This window comes from Styela clava, chromosome 13 (assembly GCF_964204865.1).
Source record: "Styela clava chromosome 13, kaStyClav1.hap1.2, whole genome shotgun sequence".
Classification (NCBI taxonomy): domain Eukaryota; kingdom Metazoa; phylum Chordata; class Ascidiacea; order Stolidobranchia; family Styelidae; genus Styela; species Styela clava.
The window spans coordinates 12,607,502-12,622,198 of record NC_135262.1 but is presented as its reverse complement, the minus strand read 5'-3'; the positions used below and the strand labels follow the sequence as shown (position 1 = coordinate 12,622,198).

The 14,697-nt window shown below is 33.8% G+C and overlaps 1 protein-coding gene and 1 long non-coding RNA gene across 3 annotated transcripts in view; both read right to left on the bottom strand.

Annotated features, from left to right (window-relative positions):
• LOC120332918 (uncharacterized) overlaps nucleotides 1–14,697 on the bottom strand; it is an 89,711-nt gene that overhangs the window by 51,360 nt on the left and 23,654 nt on the right. The gene's annotated exons all lie outside the window — the stretch shown is intronic.
• LOC144431320 (uncharacterized) overlaps nucleotides 1–14,697 on the bottom strand; it is a 30,891-nt gene that overhangs the window by 7,100 nt on the left and 9,094 nt on the right. The window contains exons 6-8 of one of the 2 annotated variants that reach the window (XR_013479941.1): nucleotides 12,688–12,808; nucleotides 6,073–6,187; nucleotides 4,997–5,111 (exon numbers count right to left, since the gene is read on the bottom strand). This is a non-coding gene — a long non-coding RNA (uncharacterized LOC144431320). The remainder of the gene's footprint in view (nucleotides 1–4,996; nucleotides 5,112–6,072; nucleotides 6,188–12,687; nucleotides 12,809–14,697) is intronic. The other variant, XR_013479942.1, reaches the window with a different exon arrangement.

The following is a 14,697-nucleotide window of genomic DNA, read 5'->3' as shown; positions in this document are numbered from 1 at the left end:
GGTCGACGATAAATTAAAAAGTTGCCACACGTTATTTGTATAACGATAATAACTGAAAATTAAGTTTTTATAATAGAAGTGAATTTGTCTCAAGATGGTATTTTACGATTCTTGACCACAGAAAATAAACACGCCGACAGGCTTGGTTATGATTGATATCCGTTTAATTTATTTTACACTATTAATAAACGCGCCACACCAAGTGCGGCCATATAAATTGCAGTCGCATCGGTATGGACTGTATCTTTTTGGCGCTCTCACATTAATAATAATTTTCAGCAAAACAATACCCCGACGGTCATTAAAGCTGAATTCGTTACCGAGTAATTCACAATTTTATTCACGGAATTTGCAATTTCAAGATCTCACTTGACGATTTTAACGCGGTTAATTTAGATCAAATTTTACCTTTCACGGCAACCCGTTTCCGAGAATACAAAGTTATATCACAAAAAATGCGTTTTGTTACATTTATTTTGCATTCCCAATAAAATACATATTTTCCCTAATTAAAGTCGATGAAATTGTTCCTGTCGTTCAAGCTCGACACACGTTTGGGTGAGTGTGGGGCGGTTTTTTGGTCGACGATAAATTAAAAAGTTGCCACACGTTATTTGTATAACGATAATAACTGAAAATTAAGATTTTGCAATAGGAGTGAATTTGTCTCAAGATGGTATTTTACGATTCTTGACCATAGAAAATAAACACGCCGACAGGCTTGGTTATAATTGATATCCGTTTAATTTATTTTACACTATTAATAAACGCGCCACACCAAGTGCGGCCATATAAATTGCAGTCGCATCGGTATGCACTGTATCTTTTTGGCGCTCTCACATTAATAATAATTTTCAACAAAACAATACCCCGACGGTCATTAAAGCTGAATTCGTTACCGAGTAATTCACAATTTTATTCACGGAATTTGCAATTTCAAGATCTCACTTGACGATTTTGATGTCATGCCCTAATTATTACTGCTTAAATGCCTCAAAATACAACAAATGTAATCATTTTCGACAATGACAAGCGCAACAATTCGTAAACGAGCCGTTATAACGAAATTCGCGATTGATTTTACCTCTCTCTTGTTTACAATTTTAACATCCCGCCGGCCATGTATGGTCGAATAAAATGTTCACATATTCGAAACATGACTTGGCCAAGGATGAAAGGGATCACTAAAGAGCTAATAGAAAGTACATACGCGAGGGTATGATAATAATATCGAGAATATTTGTGAGCATATCACAGGACGGAAATATTTTGCACCCCGCTGTTTGTTGGCAGAACAACGATACGCTAAAGTTAATTGATCGAATACAGGAAAGTTTATTTTTTTATTTATTTATTTATTTATCATCTCACTTGCGAACATCGAGGTTTTGGCGGAATTGTACGATCATGTTGTCTTTCTTAAATAATAACTTTTTCAATAAATGTTCATTTTACTTTTGCGTCTTTATTGTATGCCGGGTTTTCATTTATTTTAAATTCGAAACTGTCCGAAATACTCCAACAGGTGTATAAGTACAATAATAATAGTACTAACCAAAGTACTTACCAGGGAGGTTTAATACACAGTTTTTTTATTTGATTGTTTTACATTCTGCTTAAAAAACAACGTCGTTTTGCAGCCCTCTAACGTAACTCTCGCGACCAAATCTTTTTCGTTTTGTATGGCATCGTCTTGGCGCAATTTATTGCCGACTGAATTGTAATTGTGTTTTAGAATACCGTAAGTTATTTTCTGTTTGTTGGTTTCTAAACTTTACAAACTTGGTAGCAATTACTATTAATGTGAGATTTGTGCATATAAACGATAGAATATCGCGACTGGATGTCCGATATCTGAGAATGCGTACTTCTCTTTCAACATTAATTTTCAGGATATCAGCGTTCATGTGGTCGAATAAAAATTATTTATCAAATGGATTGGTATTTCGAGACACTCTCAAAATTATTTGGGATCCACTATCATATCATTCGTTTATTTTCGATATTCATGTTTTTTTCAAGAATCACCCTGTTATATTTCGTGTATCTCGCAAAAGAAAACTCTTTGGTGTCATCGTTCCTATTAGTGTAATTGAAATATATGGAAACCTCGCAAGTGGCGTTGTGATGCGAATATTTGATACTAGGTCAGCAGCATTACAAAGAGTGCTATTTATGAATGCTGAAAGTACACGGCAATACTAAACATTTTGCCAATATATGATGTTTTCTGCCCGAAATCGCACGCAAGCCAAGGCATGTCGACATTTAAGAATTACTGGTCTTTGGGTAAACTCTAAAATAGTATAATATAAATGAGAAACTAGGTCACGCTAGCTCACGAAACGAGAGAATTTTCAAAGTGATCTGTGTAATATTTCGAAGAAAAAAGTTTGAAAGGAAAGTAGGTCAACCTATCTCCTAAAAGGGGAGTATCCTGCGTAATATTTCGGAGGGAACGTAGGTTAACCTATCTTTTACAACAGCGGGTGGCGACTTTCAAAGTGGTTCAAAATCACAAATTCATAATTATCAGATTAGGTTTAGTGATAAATCGAAAAGTTGAATTTCCAGGGCACCTAACCGTAATTAGTTGATTGCTATTTATATTTGGGGGAGGGGGGGGAATTATTTTGCACGGGTTTTGTACAAATTATCCACCTAACTTGTTAAAATCGGCAAATGCACTTTCGCACTTTTTTTTTTCGACTGCGAAGCACTTTCGCACTCATAATTCGCTTAGAGTTAACACTGGACTGTGGGGAATCTTGTATAAATAAAACATGGTATTAGGAACAAGAATTATGCAGTCTTTTTCATCTCTTCACCACGTAGCTTAAGATTTTCGCAAAATACCATTGTGTAATAAAGCATTGTTCTGCAAAAGTACTCGCAAGCTCTAATGAAAAACAAACTGATCAGTATCAATACGACAAAATCAGAAAATTCTAGAAAAATAAAGAAAAGTCCTCATGTTGCGTGTTTTTAAATCTACCAATTTATTACGCTTTATCAGAGAATTAGAAGTGACCATTTCATTTCTTTCTTAAATTCGTGGAAACGTTCAGCGCTTTTTTGTTGATACGTTTGCTTGCATTTCTCCAATATTTAGCTTAACATTATTACTTTCCATCTTTACTGTTTTACTCAAGTAAGAACAATAAACATCATTGGGCATTTTCCAATGTATTTTTGTACGGCTAAGACATCCATGCGACAATGACTTAGAAATAAATTATTATTTATCAGAATTTTTTTCTATTTAAATAAAAATTCAAATTCACCAAACACAAATCTGAGTCGGGCATTTAGGTTACGACAGATTTAAATTCAATTCAAGGGAAGAATTAATTTCAGAAAAAAAAAACACATCCCTGAATAAGATTTTAAATTTTTAAATCATTCCTAACCCGAACCCAAGCTGAACAACTACTAATTTGTTATGCCGGGAAAGCACTTAGGTGCTCATAAAAATGTGACCCTAATATGTTTGTTGAGTAAGAGTTAATATCCTTTACGTATACGTCTCATCGTGTACTAAGTCAAAAGAGTAAATCAAAACAAAAGCAATAAGAAACTTTTGCGTCGTTTTCAAGCATGATATATGCTTGTCCGATTGTTTGTGGCCACGGTAGCACGTAATTTCTCTTTATCATATTTTCAATTCTCCGAGTTTTATGTCTGTAAGTATTTCAAAGTTAGAAATATACAGAGGAATATGTTATTACTTGAAAGAAAGTAATTTGAGCTAGCGAGCAATCGTTTTCAGCGCGTATATAAGCTAGTAATCATTACCCGCACAATAATAACCAAACATTAAATGCGCTCACTCGAAATTACTCGCTAAAACATGCGCCCTTTGTTAATTGAATATTCACTTTGCTTCAAAAGCAAGGTTTGGGCTTGCCAGAACGGTGACGTAATTTTTTCTTTCGTGAGAGACTTTGTTGTCGAGTCGATTTCGCTTGTATTTATCAGAGCGGTACCAAAACAAAACTTTAAAAAAAAAATAAATAAAAAATTTCTCTCATTTTCAACGCGACACGGCTGAGCGAAAGGCACACGCGTATCCGGAAGCGTCTGGCACAAAGCGCCCTAATCAAGTTTTCCGATGAGATTTGGCTCAAATGGAGGGCGGGTAGATTGAGTTAAGTTAATGACAGATTTAAATTCAATCCAATGGAAGCATCAACTTCAAAAAAAAAACACCCGAATGCAGATTTCAAATTTTCAAATCATTCCTAACCCGAACCATATAACCCAAGCTGAACAACTATTATTTTTTGTTATTTTAAAGCGAGCGGGGGTGTTTTCCGAAATCTCATTTTTCCAAAGAAACATTTTCAACTGTGGTAATATACTTAAATATTTAATATACAGTGCAAACGAAATTGAGAATGAAACACAATAGCGGGGGAAAATTTGAATATTTCATTAAATCGAGCACTAATATAAAAAACTTGATTCAACAAAAAGTTGTGGTGGCTCAATGTGATTAATTTCAAAAAAATATTTAATTATTTTGATCTAATTTCGGCTGGGGGGTAAAAATTTGAATGTACCAATAATTTTTCGAACTATGTCATTATGTGAACTATATGAACTATTTCAGGTTTTGGGTTTATGAATGACAGAAAATGTAATTTGATAAATTAGATATGAATTGGATATATTGGAATTGGATATAATTAACAAAGCAGAAAAATTTATTGCATACCGGCTAAAACTGCACACCTGCCCGTGAACTGCACTGTGAACCCCACTGCACAGTGGCGTAGCTCGGGGGTGGTTTTGCGGGTTGAAATTTTCTGGCTACGCCCCTGCCACCGCATTACATAACTTTACAAAATTATATAAATAAAATTGGGAGAAATATTTTGGACATCTTGTGAGGATAATTCGATTAATTGCAGATCTTCCTGAATAGCGGAATTTAACATGATATATCAGTTTATACCTGACAAAATATGAATTGAAAGATTATAAGATTACATACTTGCTCTTTACGCTTTAGACTATATAGGCTTCAATCTCACTCCGTGATGCACCAGACTATTAACAATGTCGATTTCGTTTGATGCAATGACTCTTTCAAGCAGTGTTTTAGAAAACTGAAAATAAATATATAGTTTCATTATCAAGTTTTGGATTTATAAATCACAAAAAATGCTGTTTGGCAGACGAAACGTTACAGAAATATATTTGTGTTAGTGTGCACAGCAGACTCTTGAATTGCATATTATGGTATTTTATTCTTGCTACAGCATCCTTGCATTACATGCATACGGATCCACTAGCGCAAAGGCATAGAGAAAGGATTGGGAGTTAGTCTGGCGCAACCTCTACTGATCGTTATATTAGTCTTTTCGCCTGACTTCTGTATCCGAATGGATCCTGCCAAACTCCGAACTCGACAACTACCACAAGAAAAGCATTTAGAAGCAATACTAAAAATAATTCAACGCCTTTAAAAGAATCACATTAAAAGGACCCTGGCTATCAAGATCTGAGCCTAGAACACATTGATAAATGTTAAACACATTGGTAAATTCCACTAGCACAAAGGCATAGAGAAAGGATTGGGAGTTAGTCTCGCGCAACCTCTACTGATCGCTAATTTATTAGTTGTTGAACGTGTAAGTTCTAATATCTGAGATGAACGGTAGCTAAATTTGCATAATTTGTAGACGATGTGATAGAAAAGTGCCATAATATAAAACTGTGTTAATTTGAAGGACCCTCGTCGAACCCCTGGAACAGCTCCAACGAACACCAAAAATTCGATTGAACCCAGGTAAAAAAAACTACTGTTCTAGACCAGCGTTTCCCAAACTTTTTCGGCCACGGAACTTTTACACTTTTTATCTCGCCTCGCGAAACAAAAATGAAAGGGTAAAATTGATAAAGGAAAACGGTCTAATGTAGTGGTTCCCAATGGATAATATTTTGGACATCTTGTGCGATAATTGAAATATTTGCAGCTCTTCCTGACTAGCGGGATTGAACATGATATATATATCAGTCTATACGTGACAAAATATGAATTGAAAGATTATAAGATTACATATATACCTTCTCTTTACTCTTTAGACTATATAGGCGTCAATCTCACTCCGTGATGCACCAGACTATTAACAATGTCGATTCTGTTTGATGCAATGACTCTTTCAAGCAGTGTTTTAGAAAACTGAAAATAAATATATAGTTTCATTATCAAGTTTGGGATTTATAAATCACAAAAAGTGCTGTTTGGCAGAGGTAAAGCAAAGGTAAACTTATATTAAAAATACATCAATCCAATGTTATGTTCATGTGTATACCGAGTCCATCTAACTTTAGGTGAAACTAAATTTCGTTGACCTAAGACACTAAGTTATTTAAATCACAAAAAATGCTATTTAACAGAAATACAGAAAAGAGATTTGGTTAAAGACATAGTCTTTTAAACTATGTCTTTATCAATCTTTGGAGCTGTAATTAACAGGGACACAGAGTAGCTAATGTTAAAGCGACTCCAGTATATTTAATAAATGTCTTAATTATACAGCGAATAAATGTCCAAAGCAATAACCAAAGTAACACATACAGACATAAACACCACCAACTGAGCTGTGCTACCGACTCCCCAGTGCACATGGCCAAATCACCTTCACAGGTGGTTGGTCATGATCAGTCACCTGAAACTGATGACATCAAAGGTCATGCTCAACCACCTGGGAAAATGCTAGTTGCCAGAAATACAGCTAACAGCTAAGCTTATACTAGAAGTTTAAGAAAATAAAAATATTAATTTTTCGTTTAAATAAAATTATTTTCTGATTTGCTGCGTTACAGTATCGCCACTGGAAACGATATTTTATTTTGGGGTTTGCATGGCGTAGTTAACCAATGCCAAATCGTATAGAATTCACATTGATACACTCGGTTGGAATTACTTACTAGCCAGAAAAAAACGATAGTTGTCCGAATCATGATATTATACAGTATTTAGACTAGAGGATTTTCCAAAATAAATTCCATTTGACAGACAAACCAAAGCTGACCTTATACTCAATATAATAAAAATAATACTTTGTCAGCAGGTTTCCCGAAAAAATTGCAGATATTATTTATTGATAGATATACAAGTAATTTACACGAGACGCGAGATATTCCAAACTTGGACGGCTTAAAATGTTTGTGTACCACAGGCATTGTGCGTTATATTTACCTAATATTGAGGTCCTCTAAATTAGCCACAGGGATTGTAGACATTCTACATTCATTATAAGAACATAACATATTAATACTCAAAATAAACTATGAAGAAATAGGGAATATATTTCTAGATTTGAAAACTTATGGACATGAGGGGCATGGGTTCTAGGAACACTACCAATGAAGGTCTATACTGGTTATAAGGTATTTGCGGCTATAGTATATCATAGGAAATTTAATTTTAGGACACGAATTTTGAGAGAGGGGATTAACAACTACATTAATACCCTCTGGTGAAAACGGGTTTCAAGATAATAAAAAAATGGTATATGGTATGCAGAATGATAAGGACATGTTGGCTTTGGTACCTCATGATAAACGATTTTAGAGTCGTAATATTTGCAATAATAAAGCGTCATACATATTACATACACGCATGAATATAAGATATGAATACTCGCACTTAATAACAGCGCATTAGGAATATTGCCAGCTTCGAACACTTATCAACCTACTTCGAACATTCATAAATATGAATCGTATGGTTACTTGGACTACCAAGGATTGCCGGCTTCGAACACTTATCAATATGAACCGTTTGATTACTTGAACTACCAAGGAATGCCAGCTTCGAACACTTATCAATATGAATCGTATGGTTACTTGGACTACCATCGATTGCCAGCTTCGAACACTTATCAATATGAATTGTATGGTTATTGGTTACTAGGACTACCAAGGGAAGTATAAGTCGGGTGTACAATTGGCCTAATCTATATATTATCCTTATTGAAAATTTCAGTTTGGGACACAAATTACATGGTTAACCAGTACCGAAGGTAATAAGATTCACGGTAATATTAATGTACTTGATTAGACTCACTCCAATATTACCAGTATTGAAAATTTATTGCGATTCTGGATTGGAACATGAATGGCATGGTTATTATCTGTTTACTACCAGGTGGTATAAACCAGGGATTCCCAAAGTGGGCGGTTATAATTATATTATAACCTGATAATTTAGTGAAGAGTTAATCGTTTAACGAGCCTACAATTTAAATATAATAAGACGAATGAGAACACGCTGCACTGGGCAGGGGTTCAATAGCGCAGAAAATATTTAATTTAAATGGAGTTCCTTGAAATGCAATGAAATGAGGAAATAAAATCCATATGTTATATTTGAGAAATGCATCGATACGTGATTTTTATAAAGATGTATCTTTTTAATGAAAATCTTTCATAATTTGACAACCCATGCAAAAATGGCAGAAGGCAGAAACCTGGATTCTTTCATTTACGACCTCGTTTGTGGTAGAGAAGGGGTTTGAACAATGAAACAAGTGCTATCAAAAAAAAAACATCGCCATTCAATTAGTAAACGGGGTGAGTTGAGATTGTGGCTGACGAAAATGTCACCAAAAATTTAAAAAAAAATACTCTCTGGAAGACCAATAAGCTTATATATCTCGTTGAATAAAACACTATAAACTATAATTTACCTTGTTTATTTGTTCTGTTTTATATTCGTTTCTGACCTCAAATGTTTTTGTAAACTGGGTGGGTATATATTACTGCGAATAAAAAGTTTAGGAACCACTGATATAGACCATGATAATTTACAGATACATTTCTGCGCTTAGTCGGATTCTTTTCTATAGTATGATACTATTTTGTGGAAAAAAACAAGTGAATTCTACACAGAATATTCAGAACCATGTTATCAATAAAGTAATACCCATATAAATACAACACAAGAAATATAGACAAATCCGTGTATTTATTCTATTGGATCATTTATATAGATGTATACACATAATAACCTAACATATTAGTACCTGCAATCAACGATATAGCAATAGAAAATATATTTCTAGATTCAAAAAGTTATGAACATGAACGAACTATTACCAATAGGAAATATATTTCTAGATTCAGACAGTTATGAACATGAACGAACTATTACCAATAGGATTTACGGCTATATTGATACGTTACAGCAGTGGTTTTCAAAGTGGGCGTCGTAAATTTTTTTTTTTTTTGCGGAATCTCTTTTGCGGCGCGTAGAAAAAGTAATAATACAAGCGTGAAAATGATACTAAACAAGAAAAGGCTAAAAACGCAAGTACGACGTAGGCTACATTGACTTTGGATCGTTCAAGTAGTAAAGCTCCGTGATTTTGTTGCAACTGGGGATGCGATGATACTGAATGCCGTTTGGGCTTATTAGATAACATGTTCACTGGCCAAAATCTTGCTTCAACAAAACATTGCTGTTATCTTCGTCGTTTTTAAACGAAATCGATGTAAAAAAAAATTTGGATTTTCTTCAATAAGGATCATCCTTCATTGGTAAAAAAAGCGTTGCGCACTCTGATCCCTTTTGCGATTTCGTATTCATGCGAAGCAAGTTTTGTGACCATGGTCGTAATACGAACAAAATATCGATCTCGAGTGAATGATGAGAGAGAAATGCGTGCGGCTCTCACAAATCTTACCAAGGTTTAGTAACAGTTGTAAAAAGACCCAAGTATTCCCATCCCATTAAATGCAATTTCACTGACTTTGGTTTAGTTTTCTTTGATCGTTTAAATAAAACTCATTGCAAAAAAGGTCCTTTATTGGAAGGTAAGGTTTAATACGGTTTCCATGAAAAGTCTCAACTTGAGCATATTTTTTGGAGGGGGTCACAATACGAAGAAGTTTGAGAACCACTGCGTTACAGTATCGCCACTGGAAACGATATTTTAGTTTGGGGCTTGCCTGGCGTAGTTAACCAGTGCCAAATGGTATAGAATTCACATTGATACACTCGGTTGGAATTACTTATATAACATCGTTATTGGAAAGCTAATGTAATTCTAGCTTGGAACACGAATGACACGGTTAACTGGTTACTACCATGGTCATAGACCATGATACTTTCAAATTACATATATAAGATTAGCCAGATTGGCCCAGAAAATTAAATCAATAAATTCTATGCAAGAAAATAATGACTATGCTATCAATAAAAGAAGGCAATATACATATAAATATGACACAGGATATATAGACATCCTTGTATCCGCAAAACTCAGTGTGTACTCAATTTAACTCATTATACATAGAAATGAGTTTCAATGTTTTAGAATTAATGATTTCCTCTCTATATTATTATTATTGATACAATGCTGTTGTAGCAGTTAGGTAGACGTTTTCAAGGGAGTATTCAGGGAGAAATCGATAAAGAAGTACTGGTACTTATATCTTGAGCATAATTTTTTTTCATAAGTATAGTATAGCTATGAAAATATTTTTACGAATTGTGGTGATTACAATGTAACTCTTGTTATGAAAATTTTTGCAACAACGCAAAAATAACTAGCTAGCAATAAGCTACATATAACAAATATTATGTTTCATTGAAAAATACCTTGAAAATACGGGGATGGACGGGGATGGAATGTAAATATCCAAAAAATGCACGATTAAGTCCAACAAACAAAAAAATAGATTTAATTAGCTACATGCCCCCTCAAAAATTGTCTACGCCGCTTTTGCAAAGCGCGCCCCACCCTTTAAAAACCATTGCCCCAGTGAATAATTGCTGATACTATTAAATTTCATGCCAACGATACTAAGAAATGAACACTGGTCCGGTTCTAAAGACTTTGCCACATAAAATTATTAGCGCGCATTGGTGCCTAAACTAACAGGATCACTGCAAACACAAGGGGAAAAGCTCTTTCTCAACAATGACGAAAATTTGGAACGAAGTAATGCAAGTTTTATTCCGAATATTGGGCGGTAATATGACAAAAACACGTTTTTTTAATGCTAAAATTCATTCTTGTCTTATTCGCTCATTAGCCACAAAAAAACGATAGTTGTCCAAATCATGATATTATAAAGTATTTGGGGGGTTTACCAGAAAAAATTCCATTTGACAGACAAACCGAAGCTGAGCTTATACTCAATATAATAAAAATAATACTTTGTCAGCAGGTTTCCCGAAAAAACGGACTTAGTTAACTTTTTATTCATAACTATTATATATGTGTCCATCAGCCCTTTCACAAAGTATATTGTTAATGCTGAATATGTTTTGCTCTTTATAACTAACAAGAGAGCTATGCTCAAATATATGGACACGAAATCCATAACGAAATTTTTTACCATCATTTCCCTGAAAATCATATGGTTTTCGTGTCCCACGCGTCCCATTGGAAATACAAAGGTGTGTTATCCCATCCCATCTCATGGCACGTTTCCCATGGACAAGCCTGGACATAAGGTAACTTTGCGATAATGCGTATCCATATTAAGTTTTTGGCCATTCGGAAGCGTTGCCACAAAATCTTAATATGGTGAGATGAAGTGAATATTTAATTATTAGATGCAAACAGCTAATTTTCAAAGAGATTCTAAAATTGTACAATATTCTGCCTAAAACTCAGCTATTAAACATGTACAACGATACTTCAAACACTTTTACGAAAATTTTTTCCCTGGTCTATTAAGGCATAGGTTCTCAAAGTGCTCCGTGGGAGAAACTTAGGCGCTCCGATTACCTAATAAAATACTGACTTGTCTAATTTTGTGACTGTCCAAAGAAGTAATAACATCATTAATAAAATTTGACATCAGTAGTGTCGAAATATGACAACGAGCGCAAATTCAAATGTGACATTATATATAAGTAAGATCGCAGTGGATAAAAAGTTCTCTCTCGAGTAAAATATTCAATTCATAGCCGGTGCGAGCATTCAAAATATCTGGTCATAGTAATTTATTTGTGTTCTTCGTTACTCGAATTTTAGTCGGGAAAACTTTTACGATTATTTAATAAATGAAAAATCACTATTTGAAAATTGCACGAAATACGTCCCAAACTGCCAACTATAAGTAGACCGCAATCGTATTTTGAAGTTAATCAAATTTGATTTGTTTTTTCGGCACTCAAAATTATTTTAAAGATATCGACAAAATACGAACGATTGTAATTTAAAATATTGAAAAAAAAAATGTTCGATATATTTTGCATTAATTATCTTATATATCGTCACATACAGAGAAAAAGTCGTATTGGGCTCCATCGGTAGTTTCAAAATAGACAAAAGGTACATCGCGCGAACAATTTACAGTGTTTCCATTTCAGTTCCTATATGGTATACATTTTAAAGAAATCCTAACATAACACAAATTTACAATGTCTGAAAAGCGTTTTCAATCTGCTGTGAGACTGCTAGAACAAAACTTATGGTGATATCTTCCGTTTTAGATTTTAGTTTTGATATTTTATAATGCCGGTTTTCAATTAAGAAATTGGGTTGCGAATTCATCTGGTATTAAGCCTATTAAAATGTTTAGCATTTAAATTAAGTAAAGTAATTTTAACTTATTTAGGAATAGTAATAGATGCCAATTTTAAAATTGATTGTGGGGATCCGTGAATAGTGGTGATGAATGTAAATTAGAAAGATTCAAGATATTTTAATAACATACTTGCTCTTTAGACTCGAAGCAGCCACCTCTCTCAGTGATGCATAATCGGACGAATAACCCCGCATGTCTTTAGATATAATGATGAATTGTCTTTCCCTCTTTCAAGAAGTGTTTCAGAAAGCTGAAATTTGTATGAGATAATGAAATGTAGGTAAATTTCGTATGATATTGGTTTGAATTATATATAGATGTTCGAACTACGTCATTATTAATTTGAGGTTTATAAGTTACAGAAAATGTAATTTGACAGGAGCACAGAGAAACTATGCTTATACTTCTAGATTTTTAGATACATAAAAATAGATTTTAGATACATAAAAATGAAAATATTAATTTTCAGTTCATTGACAAATTATTCACAGATTTCCCCCTAAATTACAAATATTACTTTGGAATGATTTGTCAGCGTATAATATTGCAATACATCATATAAAATATATTTATATTCATGAATAGCACGTTGAAAATACGGCTACATATTCAAGAAAGGAAAATATCGAAAATAAGGCGGGAAAGATAAAATCTAACAAATTTTTCCTTTACGCCCCTCAATAAATTGTCCACGCCACGTCCAATAAATTGCGGCTATAGTATATCATAGGAAATTTAATTTTAAGACACGAATATTGGGAGAGGGGATTAACAACTACATTAATACCCTCTGGTGAAAACGGGTTTCAAGATAAAAAAAAAATGGTATATGGTATGCCGAATGATAAGGACATGTTAGCTTTGGTACCTCATGATAAACGATTTTAGAGTCGTAATATTTGCAATAATAAAGCGTCATACATATTACATACACGCATGAATATAAGATATGAATACTCGCACTTAATAACAGCGCATTAGGAATATTGCCAGCTTCGAACACTTATCAACCTACTTCGAACATTCATAAATATGAATCGTATGGTTACTTGGACTACCAAGGATTGCCGGCTTCGAACACTTAGCAATATGAATCGTATGGTTACTTGGACTACCATCGATTGCCAGCTTCGAACACTTATCAATATGAATTGTATGGTTATTGGTTACTAGGACTACCAAGGGAAGTATAAGTCGGGTGTACAATTGGCCTAATTTATATATTATCCTTATTGAAAATTTCAGTTTGGGACACAAATTACATGGTTAACCAGTACCGAAGGTAGTAAGATTCACGGTTATATTAATGCTATTGATTAGACTCACTCCAATATTACCAGTATTGAAAATTTATTGCGATTCTGGATTGGAACATGAATGGCATGGTTATTATCTGTTTACTACCATGTGGTATAAACCAGGGATTCCCAAAGTGGGCGGTTATAATTATATTATAACCTGATAATTTAGTGAAGAGTTAATCGTTTAACAAGCCTACAATTTAAATATAATAAGACGAATGAGAACACGCTGCACTGGGCAGGGGTTCAATAGCGCAGAAAATATTTAATTGAAATGGAGCTCCTTGAAATGCAATGAAATGAGGAAATAAAATCCATATGTTATATTTGAGAAATGCATCGATACGTGATTTTTATAAAGATGTATCTTTTTAATGAAAATCTCTCATAATTTGACAACCCATGCAAAAATGGCAGAAGGCAGAAACCTGGATTCTTTCATTTACGACCTCGTTTGTGGTAGAGAAGGGGTTTGTAATAATGAAACAAGTGCTATCAAAAAAAAAAACATCGCCATTCAATTAGTAAACGGGGTGAGTTGAGATTGTGGCTGACGAAAATGTCACCAAAAATTTAAAAAAAAATACTCTCTGGAAGACCAATAAGCTTATATATCTCATTGAATAAAACACTATAAACTATTATTTACCTTGTTTATTTGTTCTGTATTATATTCGTTTCTGACCTCAAATGTTTTTGTTAACTGGGTGGGTATATATTACTGCGAATAAAAAGTTTAGGAACCACTGATATAGACCATGATAATTTACAGATACATTTCTGCGCTTAGTCGGATTCTTTTTTATAGTATGATACTATTTTGTGGAAAAAAACAAGT